The 18,058-nt window shown below is 37.5% G+C and overlaps 1 protein-coding gene and 1 non-coding gene across 9 annotated transcripts in view; one reads left to right on the top strand and one right to left on the bottom strand.

The window, feature by feature from the left end:
• Grik1 (glutamate ionotropic receptor kainate type subunit 1) overlaps positions 1–18,058 on the top strand; it is a 338,127-nt gene that overhangs the window by 179,931 nt on the left and 140,138 nt on the right. The window lies entirely within an intron of this gene.
• LOC138832699 (U2 spliceosomal RNA) lies at positions 6,793–6,985 on the bottom strand. The gene has a single exon (XR_011373642.1). It is a non-coding gene; the product is annotated as a U2 spliceosomal RNA (small nuclear RNA).

The following is an 18,058-nucleotide window of genomic DNA, read 5'->3' as shown; positions in this document are numbered from 1 at the left end:
GCACTTGTGAGTCATATAAAAATGTATATATATTTGCAATAACTAGTATATGTCTAGGACAAGCAGGTCAAAAGCTATGTACATGTGATCAGATAAGATGATGTTAAACAAAATGAATCCCAAGACAGGGACACAAGAAGTTTTTTTTTCTTTCTTGCTATTGTTCTTAATGTACTTATAATGTACTATGTGATATTTTTTGTTTCTTTTGTATGTTCTTCTCCCATGGTATAACCCCTGTTTTCACTGTAGTTGATTCCGGTGCACTCTATTTTGTATATACACTTTTCTAATTTGGGGAGGGGAAGGAAAATAACAAAATGGTTAAATAGGGATACAGGTTGACCCATTGTAGCAATGAGATATACAAGACACTATGTTGAAAATGATTTACAACTTTTGGGGGGGAGGGAGGAGTTGGGAAGGTGAGTAGGGAAGGGATGGTAGGGGAAAAACAAAGGAGGAGGTAACAATGCCTGCTAGGAAATGTACTCATTACCTTATTCATGTAACTGCAATCCCTCTGTACACTATTTTTACAATAAAAAAACGTATTTTTAAAAAGTATATATATCTGACCTTATCTGCTTGTCTCAGACATATACTAGTTATTGCAAATAAGGGATACCATGGTGCCTATGTTTCTTTGGGCATGGCTTACTTCACTTAATATAATTTTTTCCAAGTCTTTCCATTTCCTAACAAATGGGGCAATGCCATTCTTTCTGATGGAGGCATAGAATTCCATTGTGTATATATACCACATCTCACTGTATTTGATATTGGTATAATTTGTGGAGGAGAAGGGCAAAAACAAATCATTTAAATAGGAATACAGGTGGACCCATTGCAACAATGAGATGGGAAGGGATGGGCAGAGGAAACAAAGGAGGAGGCAACAATGCTTGATAAGAAATGTACTCATTACCTTACCCATGTAATTGTAATCCTCTGTATGGTATTTTCACAATAAAAAAGTATATATATATACATATATATATATATACATTTATAGTTACTATGAGTATATGACTATATGAACATCAAAAAGGAATATCATTTTTGAAAACATGAAAAGGATTAGAGGATGTTCTGCAAATTGAAATAACCAACCACAGAAAAGACAAATATCACTCATTATCATTAATATATGGAAGGCAAAAAAGCTTCTTTAATATATTTAGAGAGAATACTGGCCACTAGAAGCTGGAAAAAAGCTGAAGGAAAAAGGAGGAGAGGGAACTGGATGAACACTGATACATAATTACATAGCAGTAAAAAGTACAGTAGTGTAGGGTGACTATAATTTGCATAAATTTATACTAACATTGCATCAATATTTTCATACTTTATATTAATAAAATTTAATAAATTTCTTATACTTTAATAGTTTATATTAATATGACTTGATTCACTTTTTATAAAGAACTACAAGAGAAGAGAAAATAAACAGAAAATAAATTTGAAGTGCATAGAAATGTTAACTATTCTGATTTAATTATTACACATTCTGTACATCTCAGACTATTACACTATACTGCAGACAGAAATATGCACAATTGTTATATAAAATAAAAAATTGAAAAAGAAAGAAAATACAAATAAAAGCTGAAAAGAGAAATATAACAATAATAGTACAACAATTTAAACCTCATTACTTTTTGTATAATATTACCTGAATAGTTATACAGAAAGAAATTAAAATCTTACTGAAAGAGACTGAGTGTCATTTATTAATAAAAATGCAACATGCTACACAAAATATCAAAAAGCCAAATTCAGCAGAATTGTTTAATAGAGGCATTATAGAAAACAGTATTGAGGTTTCTCATAAACTAGAAATAAGATTATTATATAATCCAGATACCTCAAGTTGAAATAAAAATCCCTCAATGATTAAATATAATTGTATCCCAGAGGGGCAGAGGTGCATGGATGAGTTAATGTAAAGAAATATATTCTTATAAAATATCTCATTAAAAGGGCAAATTGAACTTTCAGAAACATTTAATAAAATTCAATGCATATTGTTTGAAGTTATGAATATAAATTATATTTATTTAAATTTGCTTTTCCTGCACTATATTAAATTAATAATACAATATCTATTTCAATCCAACTTCCAAATAATGGGTAATGGTTTAATAGAACAGAATTTTCCATTTAAATTAGGAACAAAATATGAAGAAGCCTCTCATTTCCTTACTCTGAAAATTCTAACAAATGCAATAAGCAAAACAGAAATAATGGTTACTTGAAGATGATTTCATTTGTGAAAATATGTAAAAGATAGGAACTATAACAACAGTGTGTAAATGTAAGTAGAAAATAGATTATAAGGTAGGTAGGTAGGTGATAGATAGGTAGATAGATAGCTAATAGATAGAATATCTTGTAAAAACTCACACTGAAAGAATGCAAAAAATATTTAGAAAATATTAATACGTGACTTACTGCTGAAAACTCTAAAGAATGGCTCATCACTAAATATCTTAGTATAAATGTCCTATAGTCTTTGAAAAATCTAAATCTTTCCACTATTTTAAAATAGTTTAATTTTTTTCAAAAGATTGAATCAAAGCCCAAAAATGTAAGCACCAGGAAATGGTGGCAAGAGGAAGGGTGGGGACAGGGGGATAGGAGTAGAAAATAAAGAGGAAAGGGGGAAATATATATGCCACAAAATTAAGAAAAATAAAAGAAGAACTCTAGGGCTCCTTGGCACAGGCTGAAATTTTCTTAATAAAGACCAGAAATATAACAAATCAAAGAAAGGTTGGACAAATGGGATTGCATGAAACTGCAGAGCTTCTGCATGGCAAAGGACATAGCTAGCAAGATCAATAGAAAGCCCACGGATTGGGAAAAGATCTTCACTAGCCATACAACAGACAAGGGTCTCATATCTAAAATATACCTGGAACTCAAAAAATTAAATACCTGAACAACAATCCTCAAAGAAACAACAACCCCATTAGTAAGTGGGCTAAAGACTTAAAGAGAGACTTCTCTGAAGAGGAAGTAATAATGGCCAATAGACACATAAAGAAATGCTCAACTTCTCTAAGCATAAAAGAAATGCAAATCAAAACAACATTGAGATACCACCTCACCCCAGTTAGAATGCCTATAATCAAGAAATCTAATAACAACCAACAGATGCTGGAGGGGATGTGGCCCAAAGGGAACCCTACTCCATTGTTGGTGAGCCTGTAAACTTGTTCAGCCACTTTGGAAAGCAGTATGGAGGTTCCTCAAAAGACTCCATATAAAGCTCCCCTATGACCCAGCAATCCCACTTTTGGACATTTACCCAAATAATTACAAACAAGGCCATACTAAAGCTACCAGCACAACTATGTTTATTGCAGCATTATTCACCATAGCTAAGATATGGAACCAACCCAGATGCCCCTCAGTAGATGAATGAATCAAAAAAATGTGATATATATCTATATATATATATCTATATATAGATATATATATAGATATATATATATAATGGAATTCTATGCCTCCATCAGAAAGAATAACAATGCCCCATTTGTTAGGAAATGAAAAGACTTGGAAAAAATTATATTAAGTGAAGTAAGTCAGACCCAAAGAAACATAGGTCCCATGGTTTCCCTTATTTGCAACAACTAGTATACATCTAGGATAATCTTACCAATCAGAAAAGGTCAAAAACTATGTACATAAGACTATATAAACTGATGTTAAGCGAAATGAACCCGAAGATAGGGACACAAGTGTTTTTTTTCCTTTGTTACTGTTCTTTTTAATGAACTTATAATGTACTATGCATTTTTTTTGTTTTTGTATGTTCTTCCCCCATGGTATAACCCTTGTTTTCTCTGTAGTTGATTCCATTGCCCTCTGTACATTTTTTTAGTTTGGGGGAGGGGAAGGGAAATAACAAAATGGTGAAATAGGATATAGGTTGACCCATGGTAACAATGAGATGTATGAGACACCATGTTGAAAACAAACTTTACAACTTTGATGGGGGAGGGAGGAGTTGGAGTGGTGTGTAGGGAAGGGATGGTAGGGAAAAAACAAAGGAGGGAGTGACAATGCCTGATAGGAAATATACTCATTACCTTACTCATGTAACTGTAACCCCTCTGTACAGTATCTTTCCAATAATATATATATATATTATATATAAAATTGTTTAAAAATACAAAAAAGAAAAATGAGGGAAGGAGTGGGTTGAAATAGGGTGAAAATGTTGAAGGCGTGATACAGATGAAGATACATTATATTCATAAACTGCTTTGTTAAATGGCAAAAAACCCATCTGTACATATCTTACAAATTCAGAATAATGAGGGAAGGGTGGTTTGGGAGGGATGGGTAAGAAGGTTGAAACGGAAGTCATAGATCAAGACACTGTATTCATGAACTGATTTGTTGAAACTCCTTTATACAACTACTTAAAGATAATAAAAGTATTTTAATTATGTATTGCTGGACTCCAGTGACTTGTACCTATAATCCTAGCTACTCCGGAGGCAGAGATCTGAGGATCATAGTTCAAGCCAAACCAGGTAGGAGGCTCTTATTTCCAATTAATCACCAAAAAATCCACCAGATATGGAGCTGTGGTTCAAGCAGCAGAGTGCTAACCATGAACAAAAAGCTCATGGACTGCACCCAGGTCCTGAGTTCAAGCACCAGAGCTTGTACTATATATACATATATATATATATATAAATTTATATTTATAATAGAGAGATAAAGATATCGATATAAATTATCTCTATAGATATAAATCATCTCTATAGGTATAGATTATCTATATATAAATATCCATATATATATATATATATATTTCAAGAAAATCTCAGAGAGAAATCATGGATAAGAATAATTGGGCTTTTTTGGAAGTCATTTACCCAGCAAATATGCATACCAGTAATGCTACATATGCAAATACAGTATGTCTAATATTCAGAGGGGTCCAGAAAATAAATTATATAATGACTCAAAATAATGAAAAGATAGTATACCACATCAGTTGGAAATTATATGCATACTAATGGATGTGTCCATTTAGGTAGCCTAAATTTTATATATATATATATATATATATATATTCATACACATAAAATAAATGCTTGTATTACTTTTTTCCCTGCTACCATGCAGAGAACAAAGGTCAAACCACTTAAATAATGAAATTACAGTAAAGTCACAAAAATTTACCAATAGCAAGTCTGTAAGTGAATATCAGTTATCTATGGGCAGAGGAACTATGATTCTAAAGCTTTCAATACTCCCACAAATAGATTCTATTACTGTTCCAAATTGTCCCCCCAAACCACAGAGACTATTTGTTAGTGTAACAGAATCTTTGGTATGTGGAAGTATTGGAATATTTATTGAATATAATCAAGCTGTGCCTTTGGTGAAGTTGTCATATTGAATCTGTAGCAGCCTCTGCTACACAGGTTGGTTCTATGGATCCCAGTCTGATGGAGCAGTTGTTCTGTGTGCATTGGACCAGTCATGCAAGAGAAGGAGACAACTCTGGGGATTTTCTCATTGGCAGTCCAGTCTTTTGGTCAATAAGCACCAAAGGTCATTTCTGCATACACAACATTGAACAGAACTAGTCACCCAGCCCCTTCTAACTCCGTTAGTCATACACACCCATGCATTCAGAAAGGTAAGAGCCAGAAATACTGCCTACTCATACAAATGTCCATGTTTCAGGGGAAGAAAAATCAATATTTGTCATTATAAAAAATGCAAACATTGATCTACCTCAAGAAAAAAATCTAACCCGTGTGAAGAACTAAATAATGAACTGGAAAAACATGGGCAATAAAAATTGTCAAAAGTTTTATGCCTTCATGGGTAGAGAAACTTACATTCAATAACAAAACAATGTTATCTTGGACAAAGAAAAAGAAAAGGGCAAGAACAAGCAGGAAAAAAAAAACCTAAGAAATTGTAAACAAGTTTTTTGTTTGTTTTTGTTTTTTTTTGTTGTTGTGGTAGTGATAGTGGTGGTGGTTGTGGGGCTTGAACTCTGGGCCTGGGCGCTGTCCCTGAGCTCTTCAGCTCAAGGCTAGTACTCTTACCACTTGAACCACAGTGCCACTTCCGGTTTTCTAGTGGTTTAGAGTCTCCCAGACTTCGAACCACGATCCTCAGATCTCAGTCTTCTGAGTAGCCATGATTACAAGTGTGAGCCCCAGCACCCAGGGGTAAAAAGTTTTAAAAATGAAAATCATCAGTATTCACAGGGATAACATTAAAGCAATAACAATTATTTTCTGCCACAAACTGATTTAAAAACATAGAAATTCTGAGCAAGGCTGCAACTGAATTGAGCATTTCTATACAGTGAATACCAGCAGGAGTTGTTCAGCCTTTGTTCTTTCATGTCCAAAGCCTAAACTCTCTTTCACTTTATGACTTAATGACTGTATTACAAGGCACTTTTATTTCCATCAGTGAAACTGAAGGAAACACCTCAGGTCAATCAGAATAGTGACTTGCTCAGAAAAATAAGGGTGACGTGGTTAATTAAATAAACCATAACATACTGAGACAACCATTAAGAACCTGAGTTGTTTTCAGGCACTGATACTGAACACCTAAGCCAATGTGAAATTGACAGAGGTAAGAGGATGCTAGCATCTTACCTGTTTTGTTTCAAAGAAAATTCAGGGAAGTATCCTAAGAAAGTAAAAGGAAATCCATCCAATTTGTTAATAATAACTGTTTCACAATGATCCGGTACTATATGTTCTATTGTTTGCTTGTATGTTAAGTCCTCCAAAGGGCTGTGTATTTCCTAACAATGCTGTAATTCCAGATCAATGTGTGGTGTAGAATAGGTTTCTATTTAACCTTCCTCCAAAATTTCACTCAATATATCGTTCTATTTTCTTCAGATGAAGGGTGTATCAGATATTAAAGTGGTAAGAATAGAAACTCCTCTTGATCGCAGTCAAAAGGCTGAAAAAGGGATGTTTTCTTTGTTTAACCCTGTCTCCCAAATTTTTATGTGGATGTTTTTTAAGTGAACTTATTTTATTTTATTTTTTTATTGTGAAAATACTGTACAGAGAGGTTACAATTACAAGGGCAAGATAATGAGTACATTTCTTATCAAGCATTGTAGCCTCCTCCTTTGTTTCCCCCTCCTATCCCTTCTCATCCTCCCCCTGCCTCCCCAATCCTCCCCGCTCTCCGCTCTCCTCCCCGTCCCCCCACATCCCCCCCCCCCGCCCGCACCAAAGTTGTAAAGTTAAGTGAACTTATTTTAAATAAAGGACAACTTCCTTCACACTCACTATATGACAGCGTCCACTGTGGGAGTTTGATGTACAGCATTTTTTAAATGTATGTAAATGATCAGAAAAGAAGGCTCCCAGATCTCAGTGTTTTCAAAACAAGTGAGGGGTGTTTTTAAATTTTGCCTCTTGTAGCATTCCTGTCAGCCCTGGCTGACGGGTTGGTTAACTCTGCTTTATTGTGGACCGATTTGAGCTTTCCTCAACAGGTGAATTGGGCTTTTCTCTGCCTGGAACCAAACTACTTCACATGAAGCTTTCCCTCTGAGAAATCATTGCACTGAGCTTATTTATCATCCATGCCAATGTAGACTCCTTTCCATTTATACTGTTACTGAGCAGCCAAGGAGAGCTGTGGAAGGGGTTTCCATCTGCGAGACTCTAGAATAACTTGAGGAATAATAAGAACTACAGAGTTTTCAGGCCCAGAAGAACAAAGATTGTTAGGTTTTCTCTCATAAATGGAAGCTAGACTTAGTCTATTAATATATAAGTAAATAGTTGGGTGGTATACAAGGGTACACAAATATATTAACTGAAATAAGGTATATTCAGAGGAGAATCTACTGAGTAATTCCTTAGAAAGGCTAAATCAAAGTGCAATAAAAATTAACTTCAGGAAAGCAGTATTTGATTGGGGTGGGGTGAGGTCAAGGGACAGAAGTAAATGAAAAGGGAAGGAGGAGAATGCAGTAAAAATAATTCAATGTCTACCCACAAAATTAGGCAAAGTGAGGGAAGGAATGGTTGGGAGGGGTGGGTAAGAATGTTGTAAGGGGTGACATTGCTCAAGATACACCATATTCATTAATTGTTTTGTTGAATGGCAGCTCCTTTGTACAACTACTTAATGATCATAAAAACATAGAAAAGAGAACTTTAGAGTTTCAATTTCTGGTTTTAAAGAAAGAGGGTAGATAAGGAAGTGTTTACAGCTAAGATTCTTTAACCTGCTTGGATGATCTAAAACCTTATTGTTGTTTGAAAGTCGATTTCTGAAAGTAAGGAATAAAAACGTTTACTGAAAGAATGCTTTGTAATTTACAATACTTAGGCACTGGGAAATATGCGAAGACATTTTAAAAACCTCAAAGAAGGCCGGGATAAAGCTTGGTGGCAAAGTGCTTACCTAGCAAGTGCAAAATCCTGGATTCAATCTCCAGTACCAAAACAAAAAGGCCAAAAAATACAGTAAAACACACACACACATACACACACACACACACATATATATATACACATACACACCAAAAAAATAGAAAATATTAAGAAAAAGAAGATAGTAATGGTTTTATACTTTTAAATATTTACACCAAATGTGAAGAATTTGCACCCACAACATGTCTTTGAGCTATGACTACCTAAAAGGTGCTCTTGTTCATAGAAAGAAAAGTGACCTTCTTTCTTAAGTTGCCTGTAAATGGAAAAAGAACTTGAAAATATATAAAACCTGAAAGTATGTATAAAATATTAATTTCACTAGAAGTAGTAGGATCATTAGAGGATTTATATTTCTGATCAAAACCCACTTGACTTTGCACACAAATGGTACAGAAATAATCATTATGATGTCAAATTATTTTAGTTCCAATAGGATCAGATCCCTGGATAAAATTTTTCACAGTACAGTTCAATAATAATTCAACTTCATGGCACAGTTACAAAGAATTTCCTCTAGTAACAAGCATTAGAAACACACTGGGTCCAACATCATTATTGATGGCTTGTAAGAGCCATACAAATACAGTGTGAATTTCCAAGTGGAAAGACACTAAGCAGGGCTTCCCAAAATTGTTTGCCCACTAACTTTGTGAATGACATCTATGTACACACATTGGTAAATATGGCTCAGCTGGAGCTGAGTTTCCATTTGTTCTGGCTTCAGAATTCAATTTTCATTTTAACACACAAAAAATAGCTCCTTCTCAGCCAGAAGACATTTCTGCTCAAGAAATAGCAGACACCGACGGGAATTATACTAGAAAATTAATATGAAACACATGGTATTGCTTCCTTGGCACTATGGGTTGTGATCTTGGCATATTCCATTCGCTTAATTAATAAATAGATAGATTGGAATCGTGAGCCTTTTAGTAGGAATGTGTCGTTTAAATGAGATGTTAAAAGCTAAAAATGTAACTGCTTTCAAGAGACATTAAAGTTATCCCAGACTCATAAAATACAAGTTTGGCATGAATTCTCTGGCAGTCTTCCTGGCTCTTGCCTGAAATCTGCCATTGAATAGGAGATGAGTGATTCCTCCATGATCTTGAAGACACTGGAAGCCTTATGAAAAGTGAACAGGGAAAGAGAATCAGAGTTTCAAAAGAGCTTGGGGACAATAGAGCTTAATAGCTTGGAGACAGCAAGCAATAATTGTTTTTAAAAGAAAGGGAAAACAAGGCAGTGGTGGGAAAGTCAAGAGGTGTTACTAACCACCTCTACAACCTCCCTCCCTCCCGCCCCCCTCTCTCTTCACCTCTCTCTGCCTCTCCCCCCCTCTCCCTCTCTCTTTCCTTTTTCTCTTCCTCTCTCTCCCTCTCTCTCCATCTCTGTCTCCCTCTCTCTCCCGCTCTCTCCCTCTCTCTCCCCCTTTCTATCTGGGCAGAACACTGTACTTCATGGAGCATAGCACGTGGCAATCCAACTACACAAACATTTCCTGGAGAAAATGTGGTCACTGCTTTGAGTCTTGCCCAGAGAAGGCAAGTTTCAACCAACATTCTTCCTACCCTTGAGGAACAGGCAGCCTCCAGCCTTAAGATAGTGTTTGATTGACACATAATATTTATACAAGTTTATGTGGTTCATTATAAGCTATATATAATAACTATATATATATATATATATATAATGAATATTCCATTAAGGTCTTTGACCCATTTGGAGTAAGAGAGAGAGGGATCTAATTTCAGGGTTCTATTTGTGGATAGTCAATTTTCCTAGCATTACTTATTAAAGAGTTTTTTTCCCCCAAAGCTTGTGTTTGCACTGGAAACACTGAATAATATTTCATTATGTCTATGCTACATTTCTTTTTCCATTGATTCACTGAAGAACATTTGTTAATACCAAATCCTGGCTGTCATGAACAATGCTGTAAGAAACTCGGTTCAGGTGTCCATCCACCATGTGGATCCATTGATGTGGTCTCCTAATGGAGGTATAAGTAGGTCTTCCCGGAGTTATACTTCCAGCATCAGGAGAAGCCTTCATGCTGTTTTCCATAATGGCCATACTAAATAAGTGCTCCCAAATATGCCTTAGGTTTTACATTATTAAAAGAGAAAAAGTTCACCTCTCTCTGGATGAATTGGGAAGCATTGTATGCGGCAGGGAACAAAAAGTACATGTCCAGCTTTGTTGATGGAGTAACACACTTCTGTATTTAGCTTCCTATTTTAGCGTATTCTATCCTCAATCTATCACCAGAAGTGCAGCCAGCCCCAGTGGACAGCAAGCTGAGGGCAAGAACCACATGTTCTTTATCTTTGTCTCTTCCACGGCTGCCAGCATTGCCTTAGATATGAACAGATGGCCGAGGATGCACCATGAATTCAACTGGATATTGAATAACATTCAGACAAGAGGAACACTGATTGGATACCATTGCCTTTTGTTTCTAATGTGCAATGCAGATTCTTTTTTTTTTTTTTAAAGTTACTGGTAGTATCTGCTGAACCCAACTTTTTCCCTTACTGAGAGCCTCTGAAGCACAGCCATAATTCTTGTTCTTGAGACACATTTTCTTCTTTCTCAAAGGGCATTCCTATTGAATTCATCCAGATCTCTTTGAGATACCAAAGAGAGAGTTCAACTGCAGTTAACATCTGAGGTATGACATCAACTTCATTCTCTCTCTTAAAGGACAATGGTATCTAAAAGTGCTTGTAGCAGGTCAGGTCAGCTGCGGACCCATGAGACTGTGCTCACCCTTACCCACAACTCTGTCCTCCCTCAGGGCACCCAGGTCTTTTTGCCCATTAGTTTTCCATTAGGTCATGGAACACATGGCTCTCACCCAAATGAACCGAGCAGATGTTTAACAGGACTGCTTCAGTGTCTAAAATGTAAGACAGGAAGAGGGAAGCTGAGTGAGGAAGAGAGCATTAAGCTAAGGGAATCTTGAGAAATTAAAACGTGTAACCTTGAATTTAAAGGTGCAGTAATATAAGCCTAGAGTAAATTGCTTATGATGTAATAAACTAAAATTATGGATGTGGCAATAAAGGCGAGCAATATCATACTGTATATTTAAAAGCAGCTATCAGCAAAGGAATAGGTCATATTGCCATCTTGACTTCTGCTGTTAGCTTCTAGAAGGGCTATTATTCTGTGTGGATGTAAAACTAGAGTGAACCTACAGAGGCATTCACTTCTTTGTCTCCTTGATGTTACCTTTCCATCCTGAGTGACCTCCCAACTTATCACGGCACACAGCGCACAGCGCACACAGCAGCCAGGTAAAAGGAGGATGAGGCTTATTAGAATATATAAAGTCATATTTGACCATTTCCTGCCACACTCAGAATAAAGTAGGAAATATAATAAATTTTTTAAAACTCCAATGTATCCTGTAGTCCAATTAATGGCTATACTTACAGAATGAAGTTAAATAGTTAGAAATAGCTAGTAGAAGATAACTTTTTTTTTCCAAAAAGGATAGACAGCAGTGAAATGCAGCCAATATGGGCAAATATTTGGAGGCAATGGTTAATAGTGAGAAAACTATCAACAATGAGGAATATATTCTAGCTTCAAAGCACAGTGCGGTGACCAAAGTTAATAAGGTATTATGTTTCAAAATACCTAGGAGAGAAAATTATCAGCAAGAAGAAATGATAACTTTGGGAAGTAACACATCTTTTAATTATCCTAATTTGATCATAATTCCATACAAATATATATATGTAATCAGTGTACATATAACTATGTAAAGTTATACTGATTGAAAAATTAAACAAAAAACTTTTAAATTAGTCAGTACTGAAATTTTCCTAAGGCAGTCGGATACTACATCAGTTGTCCATGGCATTTATAACAAATAACCACAAAAATGTATTGCTTAAAACAAAACACTTCTATTCTCCGACAGTGCTAGAGACAGAAATACAAAACCATAGTATTGGAAGTGGCATTGTGGCTCAATCGGTAGAGTGCTCACCTTTAGCTGAAGAGTGCAGAGACTACGCCCAAGCCCAGAGTTAAGCCCCACAACCGACAAAAAATCATAGTGTTGATAGAGTCCAATGTACTTTTTTACAAAACTGTAGAGAAGATTTGGTTCTTTTCTTTATCCGGCTTTTTGGTGGGTCCACACACCCTTGGCTTTTGGTACCATCACTCTAATTTCTCCATCTGCTATCAAGTCTCCTGGTATTAAGTATCCCCTCATTGGTAATAGCTCATAAATTTCCACATTCAGGCATGATCTCATCTATGAAAGTGGAATCAGCATTTTGAACTGCCTAGTTGATACCTGCATTTAGATTGTTAATAGGCATCAGAAATTAATCATGCACCAAATCAAGTCTCTTCTGCCCTGTTCCTCATTGGCCCATGGCAACTGTAGACCTGAATCTTTCCTTATCTTTGATTCTCTTCCTCTCATTTATAGTATATCAGCAAATCCTGTCAGCTCTACCCTCACATTTTATCCAGAATTCAACCGCTTCTTTCCCCATACCCCAATATCATAAATCTAAATCAAGGTACCATCATCTCTCACCAGCATTACGGAAACAGCTTTTTATTTTACTAGACTTTTATTGCACCAAATTCAAAGGGACATCTCCTGGTGTTTTACTCTTGTCCTCCTCCTCCCTTCAGCTGATTATTCATCCAGATGCAGGGAGGCTTCTCTTGAAATACATCATTCCATTTCCCTATATTGCTCAAAGCCCACCACTGGCTTCATCATGCCTCACTCAGAATAAAACCCACAGTCCTGTTATTGCTTGTGGTCCTCTCTGATCTACTTCATTTGATTCTTATCACTTCTCTTAGTTCATCTTTTACTTGTCCACGTATGGCCTATCCAACTTCAGCCACATTGTTCCTCAAAAATAACAATAAGCAGCTGAGCACTGGTGGCTCACACCTGTAATCCCAGCTACTCAGGAGGCTGAGATATGAGGATAGCAGTTCAAAGCCAGCCAAGGCAGGAAAGTCTGTGAGACTCCTCTTTTCAATGAGCTTCCCAAACTGGGAAATGTATCTATGGCTCAAGTGGTAGAGTGTTAACCTTGAATAAAACATTCAGGGGCAATGCCCAGGCCCTGAGTTCAAGCCCCTGGACTGGCACGCGTGCGTGCGCGCGCGCGCACACACACACACACACACACACACACACACACACACACACACACACACACACACACACACACACACACACACACACACCAATAAACAGTGCAATCTTAGTGCCTTTTATTCCCTTTGCCTAGAATGTTCTTGGTATCTTCACAGAAGCTTCCTTACTTCCTTTAAGCTGTCATTCAGAAGTAATGGGCCTCTCAGCCAGACCTGGTAGTTCCTGTCTTCCTGCTTTTGATCAGCTCCTCATCGAGAATGCAAGCTCCAAAAGTCACATTTTTGTTCCTTTAGTTCCCTGGTGTCAATGAGTCAAGCAGCATAGGATTATAGTAGACAAAGCACTTAATAAATATGTGCACACTGGAGCTGGGAAGGTGGCTCAGTGGTAGAGCGCTTGCCTTGCATGCCTGAGGCCTTGGGTTCAATTCCTCAGCACCACATAAGCAAAAAAGAAAAAAGCCAGAAGTGGCATTATGGCTCAAGTGGTAGAGTGCTAGCCTTGAGCTGAAGAACTGAGGGACAGTGCCCAGGGCCAGAGTTCAGGCCCCATGACTGGAACCCCCCCCCCCAAATAATAAGTAAATAAAATTAAAAAATAAATAAATAAAATTAAAAAATAAATATGTGCACAAATGTGTGAATAAATCATTGAATGAGTGTTTTTTGTTCCAGTCCTGGGGCTAACACTCAGATCAGAAAACCCAGAATCTGACCCTGAGTCTTTTGGTTGAAGGCTAGTGCTGTATCAGTTGAGCCATAGCTCCATTCCTGGCTTTTCTGGTGGTTAACTGGAGATAAGTCTCTTGGACTCTAATGCCTTGGCTGGCTTTGAACTGCAATCCTCAGATCTCAGCTTCCTGAATAGCTCTGATTACAGGAGTGAGCCACTGGCACCAAGCTTGAATACATTCTCTATAAAGCCATGAACAATGATGCATAACAGGTCAATGTGAAATGAACCATGTGTGTATTTGTGTGTGCATGTAAACCTGTTGCATTTCTCAAATTGTTATATTGGGAATGTCTTCACATTACAAGGTAAGTTGAATAAGCAATGTTCCTTTTGCAGGAACAAGACACAACGCCATGCCTTTCCTATATATTTATGTATCATTAACTGATGCCATGCCTTTCCTATATATTCATGTATCATTAAGTGAGGCAATTGCCTGGTACAAGAAACATTATTTTTCTCAATTTGAGGGAAGAGGATAATTTTCGTACTCCCCACTCCTCATCCAGCTCAGGCTCCGTCTAGAGGGGGCCAAGATAGAAATGCTAGTCAGTAGTGGAATTGCTTCTCTTTAAGGCATTGATAGGAGGCATTGTAGGCCCTTATAAGTTAGGAGCTTAGAGGAGGTCCTTAGGTCATTGGGATAAGCCCTCAAAAGAGATTGTGAAACCTATATTCCTTTTCCTCTCCTCTTTTTTCTTCTGGTCAAGAAATGAGTAGTTTGCTCTGCTAAGTGTTTCTAACCATGGTGCATTGCCTCAACACCTCAAAGCTATAGGGCATGAACAGAAGTCTCCCAGTGAACCAAAGTGAAGTCTCTGTAGAAATAAGTTACCTCTTGTATTTCACTGTAGTGATGGCAAGTGATGGCAAGCTGACAAACATACTTACAAATTAGCAATACTCAGAAAACACACCTTTTACCCTTAGCCTTCTGTAAGTACTGCTTTTGTCTATGATGATTACATTGGTAACCCAACTGTAGTAATATGTGTGAGTATGAAAATTCTCTTGTAAGTAGATGGAATTATTTGGTGCAAACTATAGCACTTGCTTGATCACTCTTCAGCTTACCTATCATAACTCTGTGGGGCATCTATCTGTGTCTTTGTGACCTCAAAACACAACTGAGTCCTATCTTTCATCAATGGCACAGAGGTCTATGAAACGGAGACAACACATTGCTATTGTGTTGGAACTTGGCTACCTAACCTGAGATTGATAGTGACTTCCTGTTTGCATGTCTTACATTACTCTGCCATAATGTAATCTTCTTAGAAGAGAATATCACTTGCATACATGTGATTTACATTAAATTGCCTATTTGGAAAGCCCTTGAAGGAGGGAGGGAGAGAGAGAAAGAGAGAGAAAGAGAGAGAGAGAGAGAATGAGAGAGAGAGGAATATTACTTGACCAAGATTACTTGACTAAGGCTGCCATAAGAAACTAGCACAAACTGGGTGCCATATGTGTCAGGAATTTATCTTGTCACAGAGCGAGAGGTTAGAAGTCTAGGATCATGGTCTCAGGAGGTCTGCTTCTCCTGAGGCTTTTCTATGAATGGCCACCTTCTGGCTGCATCTTCATGTGAGCTTTACTCTGTGTCTCCCATGATGGCTCAAAATACATGTCTACATTTCCTTTCTTTACAAGTACAGACTGGATGAAATACCCTCCTCCCCCCAAGCTGCACAAGTGACACAGTGAGGTACTAAGTGTTATGGTTTAGACTTCAACACATGAGCAGGGGTATCACAACTGAGCCCATAACAATGATCTACAAAAACAGATTTGTTTCAAAACTATTCAAAACTGTGCACAAGCTTCTTTATTTTCTTTCTATGCTTTGCTTAGTGTCTCTGTGTGGCAGCTTTGCTCATGAAGGAACACAGTGTACAGAGAATAAAACTTTTGAGCATGAATATGTGTACCATTATCTCTTCTTCCCAGCAGAGTACAGTGGAGAAAAATCAAGACAAGAAATCTCTAAAGAACCTTGGCAGTAAAGCTTAAAAACACACATTTATTAATATCAGAAAAAATGCTCATTTTTTCAGAACTCATATCTCTTTTGGTATTTATAAGAAAAATCATTTCATTCTTGCCATTACAAACAGCGCAAGTATTCACAGAGGAAGTCAGAGCACAATTCTCAAAAAACAAAACACTCTCTTCTATTTTGTTACCTTTTGCAACCAAATCATCCTATCCCCTGACATCAGGCTGCTAATGGCTGGGGCAGGGAGAGGCTGGGATGTGCAAACGTCATGTTCATGATCCTGAGTCACCACTTCTAATGGTAATAAGGCAGGCAGACACATGGGATACAAGTTTAAATGGGCCTGGAACTCCCCAGCTGGCAGGTTTTAACTTACTTCCCCTTCTATCATGTGCCTACTCTGCTCTATTTCTCAAGAGTTACAGAGCAGGGGAGAAGCTTGTTCCTCATCTTGAACTCCTTACACTTTCCTGACTTGGGCAAATAAAGGAAGATGGCTGCTTTACTTTTCTCCTCCTTGAGCCTAAATGGGCTTCTAAGTTTTCCTTAGATCTAAGTTTTACTTACATCTACCACTTGGTGAATTTGTAGGACTTGAAATCACCAGACAGCAACAATGAGGAAGAGTGAGCGAGACCGCGGTGCATGAGACAGAGAAGGATGAGTAGAATGGGTGGTAGAGGGTGGGCAGCACCAGACAGAGAGGAGGAAGAGTGGAGGAATAATGGGGAACCCCTGCCAACTCTTCAACCAAAGGGTTCCCTGGATTACAAATAGCTGGGGCTTAAATTCACTTCACACACATGCACTCCCAAAATACCTTTTAAAGATTTAACTAACAGCACACACAAATATAAATTTTAGAAAAAGAAAAGGAAAGGAGGAAGGGAGCAAGGGAGGAAGGGAGGAAGGAAAGAAGGAAGGAAGGAAGGAAGGAAGGAAGGAAGGAAGGAAGGAAGGAAGGAAGGAAGGAAGGAAGGAAGGAAGGAAGGAAGGAAGGAAGGAAGGAAGGGGGAAAGGGGGAAAGGGGGAAAGGGAGAAAGGGAGAAGGGGAAAGAGACAGGAGGAGGATGGGGAAAGGGAGGGAGAAGAAGGAGAAGGGAGGGAAGAAGAGTGTGTTGGATCATGCAGTTATCCCTGGATATTTGCTATAAGTGTTCTTTTTTTCTTTTTTTTGTCGGTTGTGGGGGTTTGAACTCTGGGCCTAGGTGCTTTCTCTCAGCTCTTCAGCTCAAGGCCAGCACTCTACCACTTGAACCACTCTGCCACTTCCAGGAGATAAGAGACTCACAGACATTCCTGTCCAGCTGGCTTTGAACCATGATCCTCCTGAGTATCTAGGAATACAGGCATGAGCCATCAGTGCCTGGCTCCTTCACACTTCTTGTCAAAGACTTTACAACTAAAATGTGAAACTACAAGGAGAAAGAGGAGAGACAAAGTGCTAAATTCTTAAATAGTCTTAGTCTGTTTCCTCTTATAATTTTTTCCAATTTACTTATTATTTATCATTTTAACAAATTTTACTGTGTGGTAATTCTCCAGGTTTCTGTATACTTTACGTTACTGTGCCCTTTCTGGGAGGAAAGGAGAATATGGTAGGATACTGAGCCAATGACACCATGAATAATTCTCATTGGATAAAAGAATAAAGGAATTCCTTTCAAAATGACAAAATACACTTACACATACTCTAAGCAG

The sequence above is a fragment of the Dipodomys merriami genome, unplaced genomic scaffold, assembly GCF_024711535.1.
Source record: "Dipodomys merriami isolate MVZ:Mamm:240054 unplaced genomic scaffold, mDipMer1.0.p SCAF_2, whole genome shotgun sequence".
Lineage (NCBI taxonomy): Eukaryota > Metazoa > Chordata > Mammalia > Rodentia > Heteromyidae > Dipodomys > Dipodomys merriami.
This window is presented reverse-complemented; position numbering and strand designations above follow the sequence as displayed.